The 8,691-nt window shown below is 41.3% G+C and overlaps 1 pseudogene; it reads left to right on the top strand.

The window, feature by feature from the left end:
• Positions 1-7,919: 7,919 nt before the first annotated feature.
• Positions 7,920-8,300, top strand: LOC102820819 (annotated as a pseudogene).
• The last annotated feature ends 391 nt before the right edge of the window (positions 8,301-8,691 follow it).

The raw sequence follows: 8,691 nt of genomic DNA, 5'->3' as shown, positions 1-8,691 counted from the left end.
TTTGGTTGGTTGATGATGCATGGAGGGGATTGTAACCATGGAAATGAAATGATATATGATAGAATGAATGTAAAACTAATGTTCTCCCATGTAAACGATCATATAATTCACAATAAAACATTAAAAGAAAAAGAAAAATCAGTCCATCAGGGGAAACTCCCATCTTGGATTGAAACTTAAACAGAACCCACAAGCATTCTCCTATGTTCAATGGTAATCATCTGGGTTGACTTGTGAGTAGAAGTGGGGGAAATAGAGTAATACAGAAGTATGCTGAGTTTGGCCAAGTTCCATTGACACAGTTTGACCTTGAGATAAGAGAGAAGAGGAGGGGCTGGCTGGTCTAAAGTTTAGGACATCATCCCTTGAGCACTGGCCTAGCCTCTGGAAGCTAGGGCTGAGAGTGAAGTGGTCAGCTGGTCTGAAGTGCATGTGGCTGTGCAGGAGCTCCCAAGCGTGCAGTTAGTACCCATTTGGCCTATCTTGGATTGCTAGTTTACCAAAACTCGACCAGATGAAGACAAAGATATTTGATACTGTGAGCAAGTGTCAGTTGCTACAGTTGGTAAACTGGGCTTTTGCTTATGGATGCAGTTGCTCAAACTTTCAACCAGAATGTAAGGATTCTTCATATGAAGGAACAAGCTTGTCTCCTCAGTGTACTGGGTTGATAAGACAGGCAATTTAGACATTGGCTATCAAAAATGGGGCACTATAAAATCCTGGGAATCCTGGTGTGGCACTGTGGGCTAATGCATTGGACTGCAAAGTTGATTTGAGCCACAAGGTAACTGGTTCAAGCTCACCAGCTGCTCCTTGGAAGCCCTATACAGGGAGGGTCTCTATAGGTCGGAACAGATTCAATGGCACTTAACAACAACAACAACAACGTAAAGTCATGAGGATTTTATAAAGTCCTGGTGTGACGCTGTGAGTTAAATCTCTGGACTCCAAAGTCAATTTGAACTGCCAAGTTGGCAGTTCAAACTCACCAGTCACTCCTCAGGAATCCTATACAGGGTCACTAAGCATCACACTTCACAACAACAACATAAAGTCATGAAGTGGCTGGCTTACACACTTTCACAAGTATGCTTAGTTTCAGAATGAGAAGGATAAGGTAGAATCTCCCCCTGAATAGTTTTCTTCTTTTCCAGATGGATCTGGTAAAGGGATAGGGGATGATGGGGATAGGGTTTGTGTGTGTGTGTGTGTGTGTATGAGATAAGATTTTATGATTCAATTGTGAGTAACTGCTAGCAGTATTAATTGTGATTTTCACAACTAAAATGGTAGAACATGTGTAACTCAAAGGGGAGAAGATAATCTTTCATTTCAGAAACAGACAATCCCAGGATCATCAAGAAGGAAGAACATGAGTGAAGTATAAGATCCCTACCTTTAAAAACGGTGCCAGCCGAGATGGTGGCAGAGGTGGTGGTTTGGAGAGACAGAACAGCTGTGGGCTCTAGGCCCATGGACTGAAAAGACTGTGTGCCTGCGGCCAAGTGGTTGGCTAGCAGAATGTGCCTTCTGGACATTTAAATGATTTTCTTTTGTTTTGTTTTGTGTGTGTACATCAAATATTTGTGCTTTGTTCATTTTTACATTATAAGATGTAAATTGAGAGCCTCAGGTAGGAAGTTAGATAACTATTTGTTATAGGCAGGATTATAATCAATGAGATAAAACAAAGCATATTATTTGTTGGAAGTAAAACTGATGATCGTGTCTATAAACCTTCACTCAATTCACAATAAGAAGTTTTAAAAAAAAGGAGAAGAAACAACGATTTGTACTTAAGTATTAACCTAAAGGAGGTTTGGTGTGGCGCTATGGGTTAATGTGCCAGACTTCAAAGCCGTTTGAACTGCAAGGTCAGCTGTTCAAGTTCACCAGGTGCTCCTCGGAAACCCTATACAGGGTCACTATAGGTCACAATCAACTCGACAGCACTTAACAACAACAACACTAACCTAAAGGAGTCCTGGTGTGGCTTTGTGGGTTAATGAACCAGACTGCAAAGCCATTTGAACTGCAAGATTCAAGCTCACCAGCTGCTCCTTGGAAACCCTATACATGGTCGCTATGGGTCAGAACCAACTTGATGCCACTTTACAACAACAACATTAACCTAAAGGTCAGCAGCTTAGACTTACTCAGTGGAAACCCATAAGAAAAACCTGGCAATCTTCTTTCATTAAGATTACAGTTAAAGGTCTCAGATAGAGTGGGAGAAAATGTAGACAAAACTCAAAATTATCTACCGCCATCATATCTATCTATCTATAGATGTAGATATATACATATATATATTTAGAGAGAGAGAGAGAGATGGTGGTGGTGTTGGTGATTATGTGCCGTGGAGTTGGTAAATCTTTAGGGGAGCAGAAAGGCTCATCTTTCTTCTGCGAAACAGCTAGAAGTTTCAAACTGCTGACCTTGCAGTTCACAGCCCGATTCGTAACCACTATGCTATCAGAGCTCCTTAGATAGATAGATAGATAGATAGATAGATAGATAGATAGATAGACCAGAGAGGGCTTACTGGTCAGAAAGAGAGTAGAGAAATACAAGACTATGGCCTCTACCAACCTGCAGGTCTGAAACAGAGCTCACCCTCATCACCCAGTTTTCAACCAACCAGTAGACAGGTATAAGGGGAGATAACAGCACTAGTAAGATATGCTCACCATGGAATGGTCAATCATATGAAATCAAAGGGCAATATTTTCCTAAGGGTAAAGTTGAGAAGGGATGGGAAGGTGGGTGGAATGCAATAGGAACCACAGGGAGGGAGCAGGATCACTGTTGTTCCATGGTGGGGTCTGCAATCATTGAGATGAAACAAAGTGCATGGTTTGTTGAATGTAAAACTGATGATCTTATCTGTAAACCTTCACCCAAATCACCGTAAAAGTTGGAAAAAAAAAAAAAAAGATTATCATCAAGAAAACCATATGGGGCACAATTGGGCCATAGGAGTTGGAATTGCCTTGATGATACTCATGGAGTTATGTTATCCTAAGAACATAGCTCCTAGTGCATAGCGCTCGCCATAGCTTCAAGTCCCACCAGGTTATAATAGGAATGAAATGGCTTCTCACCACTGCCAGTGTTGAGGTGTTTTACTGACACTTGCTGGTTTCCTTGAACACCCCCACAACAAATCCAGAAATCTTTTTTCTACTAAACTCTCTTCTGTCACTTGATTTGAATCTGTCATATTTTAGCTAATAAGGATATATCTCATACAGAAATCATGTGATATTACATAAAGTGGTTATCACACATAGTTGCTATTGCTACATGCTATTGAGACGGTTCCGACCATAGCGACCTTACGCACAGCAGAAGGAAACGTTGCCCAGTCTTGGGCCATCCTCACAATCATTGCTAAGCTTGAGCCCATTGCTGCTGCCACCGTTTCATTTCATCTCATTGGGGATCTTCCTCTTTCTAGTTGACCGTCCACTTTACCAAGCATAATGTCTTTCTTCAGGGACTGGTCCCTCCTAATAACATGTCTCAATTATGAGAGATAAAGTCTGGCCATTCTGGCTTCAAGGAGCATTCTGACTGTACTTCTTCCAACACAGATTTGTTTGTTCTTCTAACAGTCCATGGCACTGTTAATATTCTTCTCCAACATACATACTGACCCACAATAAATTCAGCACATTGCAAATTGTGTACACGAAAGCTTTGCAAAAGAAGTTATGTCTGGTGAAAAAGACAACAAAGAGAATATATGAGTTAGGGCATTTACCGCAATATTGTAGTCTATATTAAAAAAAAAAAAACTGAAGAGAAACCATATGTATACAAAAAAAGAAATGATTAAATTATAATGCTTGTTTCCTGTGGAAAGTTGCATGTAATTTTTAAGTGCTGTTGAGTCAATTCTGACTCATAGTGACTCTGTATAGAGTTTCTGAGGAGTGGATTTGAACTGCCAACATTGCAGTCCAGTGCTTCTCCTACAGAACCACATGAAAACTTTTATAACCATTAAAAAGAATGAAGGTTATCTTAAAGTACCAAAATGGAAAGTTATCTATGACATACCTTTAAATGAAGACTGTTGTAGTAGGGAAGGCACCTTGATGTTTCTAATAAGTGCATATAATCTAATTGTTTCTAAAAATAAATATGAATTCATTTAGTCAACAAATGTTTATTATCTACTCTGAGTCAGGCATGAGAATGTGATAGCTGGACATGATTAGCTATGGACTGCAAGCAGGTCTGTGGTTTGAGCCCACCAACTGCTCCATGGGAGAAAGGTGGTGCTTTGTGTCTCCACGGATATTTAAAGCCTCAGAAACCCTATCCAGGGTTGCTATGCATCTGAAGCAACTCCACTACACTTAACAACAACAATAGCTACATGAGTCAGGCATTCTTCTGGGCTCTGAGGATTAAGCAGCAAACAAAACAGACAAAAATATCTTCCCCTGGGTAGCTTGCATTTTACTGAGGGAAGGTAGACAAGAAATAAAGTACATCAAAGTTATAGTATGTTGAGAGGTAAAATATGAAAAACAAAAAGGTAAAGTATTAGAAAGTGGGATACAAGGATAGCTAACTGAGAAGACATTTGTTTAAAGACCAGGTGGGGATAGGGTCCCAGTCATAAACATATCTGGAGATAGAATATTCCAGTTAGAGGGACAAGGAAGTGTTCAGGTCCTGAGTTTGAAATGTTCCTGATATGTGGGAGGAGCCGCAAGACAGGTCATGTGGCTGTAGAGGAGTAAGGCAAGAGGGAGAGAAGACCTTCGAGGGGCATTTAATTCTCTATTTTTCTATGTGGATTTTAAAAGGCCTGGTGTGGTTGGAGGATCAGCACAGGACTGCTCATAAGGCCAGCAGTTCAAACCCACCAGCCTCTCTTAGGAAACCTTTTACAGGGTTGTGATGAGTTGGAGCAACTTGAGAGTACTTGATAGCAACAGCAATCAAATATATAAGGAATCCTGGTGACTCAATAAGTAAGTGCTCAATGATGTATGCACAACCTTGGAACAACAGGACTCTGGGATACAGGGATTGACGCATGGTTCGAATGGGCAAAAGGGGGGAAATAATGTTAAGATGCTTGGCTGTCTTTTGAATCTTGGTTTCCCTTGCATACCATTATAAAATAGACACTTGAGGGGGAGAGAAGAAATAGCCAGAAATATCACCATAGAAAGCTTGTAAGTCTGTCTTCTGCCTATAACTGATTGTAATACCTAAAATGGGGCTACAACATGCCCAGTGAAGGAGGCTTCCTGTGGAGCCTCTGCATTACATAAGACCATAGGTGGAATCCTGAACCCCATCCAGAATCTTCTGAGATGGGAAATTTCCACTTGAAAGGACAAGCAGACCAGCCTGGAGCAGCTAGAAGAACAGAAGATACTTCTTGAAAGAAAGATCAACGTGAAAAATACAAAACAACAACAGCCGTCCCACTGACTACTATAAGAACAAGCAAGTTGCTCATTCATGGGACATCAAGGCAAGTGGTCAGATCCCCTCGGGGCAAACCCCCTTCCAAGACTAAAACTCAGTGGAAATACATGCACAGAAATGCACTCCGATTGGTGACCATGTTAGTCACCAATAAGGGGAAATGAGGGGAAAACAGCAATGAAGCTGCAAGCTAAGCCCTACAACATTCAATAGACTCCTGTGAACCTGGATGGAGACCTGGTTGGCCAGCAGTGTGGCAAGACCTGGGGACTCTTGGGCCCAGAGTCAGTGACATATCCACAGAGGACAAAATATGGAGAGTGAAGCATCCAGCTGATAAGAAGAGAGGGCATATGCACAAGAACACCCACACTTGCAGATAATACCCACTTGTCCTGGCTTCAATGGCTGGATGATCAGAACTCAACTAGAAGACAAAGAAAAGGAAAAAAAAGAGTAATCAATGAGTAAGTACTCATCTGTTAACCAATAGGTCAGTTGTTCCAACCCATCCAGCATCTCTGATTTGAGACCTGGCCATCTGCTGTCCTAAAGATCACAACGAAGAACATCCCAAGGTATACTTCTACTCTGTCCTATATGTTTGTTATGAACCAGAATCAACTTCACAACAACTAAAAATAACAAAATCATGTTCATCAAGCTATATTTTAGAAGATTTAGTAATAAACTCTTCAAAACTCTTAACAGTAGCTACTCCTGGAGGATGGAAAATATCTCTTCATGTGAGGGAATATTCACTTTTTATTTTAAACACTGAGGTATTGTTTGAATATTATAACAGATGTGTGTAACTTTTGAACCAGCATTTGTTTGTCAGTTTCTTGTACTGTGGTAGCTCTCATGTTGCTGTGATGCTGGAAGCTGTGCCACTGATGTTTTAAATATCAGTAGGCTCACCCTGGTGTGGCACTGTAGGATAATATACTAGAAAGAAAGGTCGGTTTGAACTACAAGGTCAGCTTTTCAAATATGTTGGAGCCTATTCAATTGCATTTAACAATAACAATAACAACAGGGTCACCTATAGAGAACAGGTTTCAGCTGAGCTTCCAGACTATGACAGATTAGGAGGAAGGAGAGGCAGACTGCTTCTGAATGTGTAGCCACTGGAGACATTATAACTATCAGTGGAACAAAGTCAGAAATACTCCCAGACATTGGAAACATTATGAATAACACCAGAATATTGTAAAATAGTGCCAGGAGATGAGCCACACAGATTGGAAGACACTCAAAATACAACTGGGGAAGAGCTACCTTCTCAAAGGAGAGTTAATCATAATGATGTGAATGTACTAAAGGTTGTGGGACCTTCATTTACTGATGGGAGACATCTCAAAATGAGGAATAAAAGTTACATACATCCTTTCATGACCAGACTATGGAATGTATAAAGTATTTGCTGTTGTTGCTGTTAAGTGCCGTTAAGGCACTTCCAACTCATAGCGACCTTGTGTTTCCGAGGAGTAGCTGGTAAGTTTGAACTACTACCTTCAGTTTGAACTGACTTTATAGCCAAGTAGTTTTCCTACAGCACGGCACCAGGAAGTATAAACCTAGGAAATTGAAAATTGTCAAAAATAAAAAGAATGCTTAAAGATTGATATCCTAGATGTTAGAAAACTGAAGTGAACTGGTATTGGCCATTTTTAACTTGGCAATCATATGGTCTACTGTGCCAGTAATGACTAATTTAAAAGGCATGGCATAGCATTCACCAATCAAAAGAATATTTCAAAATCTATCATGAAGTGCAATGCCATCTGTGATAGAATAATATCCATATGCCTATAAGGAAGACCAGTTCATACCAGTATCTATTATTCAAATTTAATAACAACCACTAAAGCTAGTGACAATAAAACTGAAGGATTCTATCAACTTCTTTAGTCTTAAATTCATCAAACATGAAATCAAGATGGATTGATAATGACTGGTGTTTACGTAAAGGTTGGAGGCAAAGATCAGTGGTTGGAAACTATGGCCTTGGTGATAGAAATTATTTTATCACAGAGATGCTAAAATGAATGGAAGAAATGAGAAAGTAAAAGATCTGAACAGGAAATTTCAAAGGGCCACTCAAGAAGACAAAGTCAAATGTTATAATGAAATGTACAATGACCTTGAATTAGAAAACCAAAATGGAAGAGCACACTCAGCATCTCTCAAGCTGATAGAACTGAAGAAAAATTCAAGCTTCCCCTTGTAGTATTGTAGTAGTCCATGGACAAAATATTCAACAATGAAGAAAGTATCAAAAGAATAGGAACGTTCTGGTCCTCGAACGCAGGCAGTGGGGACATCCCCGCGTTGGGCAGGGATGGGATAAAGAGTCGGGGCTGAAGTACCTTCCACTGTGATCCCAACTAGAGCTGCTGGTTGTAGTAGAACACCATCTAGTTCTTCTGGAAGCCTGCTGCTTCTAAAGCTGTGCAATGCAGACCTCACTGAGCACTCCCGTGCTCATGCTCAGGCTGCCCCAGGGCCCCGATGGCTCAAGCCATGGCTTTGCCCCTGACAGATGCAGGGCCCTGCTGCAGCCGGACACCCAGGAGTCTCACAAGGTTCAAGAATCTCGGCAATCTTAGAACAACCGGCTGGAGCCAGCCTCCGAGAGAGCTTTCTCCGCAGCCTATTGGCCATGGAGGGGGGAGGAAATCACCAGGTGAGCTTCACATTGCACGAGAGTGTGCACGTGACTGCCCATTTTGGAGCCATTGACCTGGACATAGCCATCTTCTATGTGTCGCAGCTTGCAGACTCGCATAGGTGTACAAACCGAGGCGCTACTCATCGCTTATACTTTCAAGCTCTGAACACCTTCCTGCCTTAGCCACAGTAGCACAAATGTCAATGCGCTGCGAGCTCTTCACAGACACTGGAGTCCCACTCCCAAGGAACTCTGGGTCACCAAGAGTTCTGAGCTCCCTTGCAACATTGAGCCAAGCTGCCAGCAACTCTGGCTTCTTGGGACCAAGACTTAAAAAATTCTGTAATTTGAGCCGTCCTGCTGAAGACTGCTCTACCTCATGCCAGCACTGGAAGACTGGAGAAGGAAAAGGAAACAAATGACGGAGTGGGAAATGGTTTAGTGAAGATATTTCCACTGCGCCCCTCCTGCCAATGAACAAATTTCCCCAATGGGAAAAAAAAAAAAAAAGAATATGGAAGGTATACACAGTCATTGTGCAAAAGAGAAATGGTTGA

Source organism: Chrysochloris asiatica, unplaced genomic scaffold, assembly GCF_000296735.1.
Source record: "Chrysochloris asiatica unplaced genomic scaffold, ChrAsi1.0 scaffold00149, whole genome shotgun sequence".
Classification (NCBI taxonomy): Eukaryota; Metazoa; Chordata; class Mammalia; order Afrosoricida; family Chrysochloridae; genus Chrysochloris; species Chrysochloris asiatica.
Note: the sequence above shows the minus strand (reverse complement) of the source record. Positions and strands in the feature narration are given on the sequence as shown.